Source organism: Ctenocephalides felis, unplaced genomic scaffold (genome assembly GCF_003426905.1).
Source record: "Ctenocephalides felis isolate EL2017-DRISC unplaced genomic scaffold, ASM342690v1 CF-g0.4_SCAFFOLD_01886, whole genome shotgun sequence".
Taxonomy (NCBI): domain Eukaryota; kingdom Metazoa; phylum Arthropoda; class Insecta; order Siphonaptera; family Pulicidae; genus Ctenocephalides; species Ctenocephalides felis.
The window spans coordinates 61,325,954-61,330,476 of record NW_020538040.1 but is presented as its reverse complement, the minus strand read 5'-3'; positions in this window follow the sequence as shown (position 1 = coordinate 61,330,476).

The following is a 4,523-nucleotide window of genomic DNA, read 5'->3' as shown; positions in this document are numbered from 1 at the left end:
AATCGCCTTGAAGTTTATTTTATACTATAATATAGAGATATAAAGATAATTAGATATAAAGTTATCTAATACTTTTTCTAAACATCTGTATTATGCTGTTATTTGAGCTTTTACCCTGGCTAGGTGTTAACCATTAAATATAGTTAATTAAAGAGTAATTAAGTTCAAAAAACATTTTACAAGAATAAGTTAAATAAATAGTTATTCCGTATTGATGGTGATTATTTCTGACGAATAAACAGGTCAAGTTTATATACAGTGTTATCTCTGTAAAAATATACCCATAAAATTATATCTTACATTGGTTGAATAATGTGATATTTTTTTCATAATTTTTTTTAAAATTAAATAAGACCTTGGACTTATTGCCCTTCGTCTGTCTCATTTTCTCCGCCTATCAGATGAAAAAGGATCAGGTGACATTTTTTGGAAAAACAGCAAAGACATTTCAACAATAATGAAATAGCTGGAAGTTTTACTGAACACAGTCAATAGTTGTTTGTGTATCTTTATATTGTAAGGGTTATGCACTCATTTGTATTAATTACAAATAATATATAAACCAACATAACGGTCAGAATACAAACAACGCAGTTGTTTGTGAATCATACACTACAGCAATGTTTTTTTTTTTTAACTCATTTACTTTTTTATTTACTATTTTTATTGTTTGCATCTTGCCAGGATAAAGGTTTTTTTTTTTTTTTTTTTTTTAATTTTTATTGGCCTCGCTTACTCGAGCATTTAGCCACCTACATTATTCTATACAATCATATATTTTATACAATCTTCAATTTTATACTATCTTCTCCATATAATCCTATTCTTTTTCTATACTTCTTAACTTATCTTCATTCTTCTTTTACTATCTTCTCATTTCATCTTCTAACCACATATTTCTTCTTCTTCTATACTTCTCATTTCTTCTTCTAAATTCTTCTTACTTCAATTCATTTTAATTTTAATTCTCTAATTTTTATATATTTTTATTACAATTCATAATTCTATTATTATGCCAACTTAACTAGTTAATATTTTTTCAAATTCCTGCCGGAGATTCGAACTCGGAACCTTCAGCATGTGAACCGGGAACGCTACTCTTGAGCTAATCCCGCCAATGTATGCGCTATATCCTTGGAAAAAGCCTTGCACGTGTTGATAAAATTCCTTTAGTTTAATATAACATTTGAGTTCCTTCAAAGCTCGTAAAATGTTGGTATCTAAAAAGGATTGAGTTATAATGCTTACCAATATGCAATAGTCATTCTTCAGTCAATCATAGATTCAGTCGGTAGTTGGTAATAATGAAGATTATTTAAAATCATCGTTTAATAACTTAATCAATATATATTAAAGATCTTTGTCTATTTATTTATCTGAATATCTTCCACATTGGTGACACGCTTTATATTGTTAGCAGCAGAAAGAACCTACATAATGTTGCCATCATCGGTGGGACCTTCTACATATTTTGGGGTCTCATTGGATGTTTCAGCATGCCATGGTCACAGCATAACAATATATATAATATATATATATATATATATATATAGATAATATATATATAATATATATATAATATATATATATATATATATATATATATATATTTATATACATATAATATATAGTAAGTTACAATATAATTACAGTAAGTTCAATATTCTATCATAGAGAATATTATTATGTAGGTCAATTAACTTTTGATGTTCAAGCATTCTGTTGAATGTACTTAAAGCCGATGTTTAATGCCCCAGGATCAGAAGTTGTTTCAAGGAAATAATATTTATTAAAACGCGCAATGATTTATTTATAAAATTCCACTCGTTCGTCGTACATTATCAATCATCGGTATGGCCCTTAGTCGTGCGTCACACCGCTCCCACTGCGCCCTGCGCCGAGTTGATCCAGTTATATTGCGTGAGTTTATTATATCAGCGTTCGTATTAATTGCATGAAAATTAAATTAATTTTATCATGCCCCACCAATTAATTATAAAATTTATTGCCACATACGCTTTATACTCATTGTCTCAAGGACTTTGATGTTTAATCTCACATTTTCAATCACATAATTATCGCACACACAAATATATACAATCATAATGTGTTTTGTATAATTTTGAATTTGATGCTTATAAATGAATTGACAGAGTTTAATAATCGCTAATACCATCAATGAAAGATACGAATTTCTTTAAAAATGTATTTTATAATGTTAAGGTAGGCTGGGCACAACGATCCAATTTGACAGTAAGTAATTCTACTATCTTAACTAAATGAACTACATTACAACGTACTATGTTTTATTAAATTCCCAGTTAATTCTTCATTATAAAAGTGTGTTTTTCACTATATGTGTCCTTTTGATTGCTAGGAGGCAGGCAGATCCAATGTCAATGTTAATTTTGAAAGAATTTTACCAAATAGAAGCTACAATATTAAACCAATACAAAGTATAAATTTTATGAGCACACTTTTTACAAGTGCAGCTCAGTTGTTGTTTCTTTGATATGTGTTGTTTTTCAATTTCAATTATAGATCATATTATTCAGACCATATTTATACAATAGGTTGTAAGTAAAACTTTCAACGCAAGATTGAAATTGTTTTCATTTATTTAAAAGTTTGTAGATTTTTTTTTTATTTCTAGAAAAGTCTCTAAAAATGTTTCTGTAATCTTTATTCTTTATAAATTCAGTAACGATGAGCTTGGAAACTTTCCTAATTAGCGCATATTAGTTTTGAAGCAGAAGAATCCTTATTGTTTGCGGTATAAAGGTTTTTTTAATAGTGACAGATAAAATAAGTGTGAATATATTCATAATATTTTTAGAGTTTATATGAAAATTGCGAATCAAAAATCATAATTGAATAATGACACGTTAAATGTCAAATAAACGAAACTTATTTGAATTGAAACTTACTGGATATCCGCCAATTTGTCGAATTAAAAAGTGTAATAATATCTTCATTCCTTTATTCAAGCCTTTCGACACTGGATATGCTAATTATATATTATATATAATTTTATATAATTTTACAAAATTGAATTATAATTGAAATTTTTAATTTAGAATACAAAGCAAAACATAACTACAATTATAAAATAATAAATAAAAATTAGAACACCCTATTTTCTGACTGAAATAATGATGATAAATTGTCAATTCATTATATTGTAACAATTCTATTATATACAGGGTATCCCAGAACTCAACTTCAAGCTAAACTGGTGTTATAAAATTGATTATAACTATCACGAAAAAAATATCTCTTGTAGTTTGATAATTATGAGCTTCTAAGTACAGTCTAGGGCTTCAGTCAAATTATGATTACTTTTCGGTTATTGTGATTAATTTTTTTTATCTTTATTTATTTAAACTATGGAACCGTAACCCTAAATAACAGATCTGGGACCACAGTCGTAAATAATGATACAATTGCCCGGACGAATTTAGAAGAATTAAGACTATTTGTTGAAATACGAATTCAAAATTTCTAGATTGGTGCACTTTAAAATACTCTCCTTCATTAAAATGTGGTGGCAAAGTTTAATAAAATAAAATGTGCGCTTTTATTCAGAATTGTCAGATAGTTTTATAATAAAAAATCGGGTAAAAAGAATGAATACCTAAAAATAACATTAAAACTTTAAGGCATTTTGCTCACATTTAGGTAAAAAAGTATAGCATCTGCGGTTTGAAATGATTGTGAGTAAAATACACAAGCAAATCCATGTTCATTTTTGGTTTTTATTAAATTATTATCTTAATTATCAAGTATTTTACTATTTTAGAATCCTGATAAACGCGCCAACTTTTGATAAACACTTTGCGAACGCATTTTTGTGCTTTTTTTAAGGAGGGTTTCTCAAAGTCTATTAATTTTGAAAATGTTAAGTTTATAGTTTAAAGGTCTTAATTCCTAAAAATTTGGGACAATTGTGTCACTATTGTTGATTGTGAACCCAAAACGTTAATACGACTATGGATTCAAAGCTTAAACATACAAAATTAATAAAATTAACCACAATATGCTAAAAATATTTACATTTTCAACTAAGCTTTACGTTGCACTTGAAAGCTCATAATTTTTACAGTACGTAGAATAATTATTTCCTGATAGTTATGATGAATAGTATCACTCCGTTTTGGCTTGACGTTGAGTTCTGGGGCACCTTGTGTGTATATATATATATATATATATATATATATATATATATATATATATTATTTATATCTGCATATGCTGTCATGAATATAATATTTATTTATTTTCGTGTGTACATAAAACGTTGCTGGTACGATATAAGGATATAGTATCTCTGTTATCCTCGTTCTTATTTCGTCTTGACTCTATATTCCATTACGCAGTACATAGTATATTGTATGGGCACGATTAAGCGCGAACATCCGAACTGTTCCGTTTGTATTATTAAGAAGCGCTACTTTTCAGCGCAGGCGCAGGCGCTCCATCGTTTTTGACCCGGAGATGCCGGATTAAATATTTTGGTACTCCGG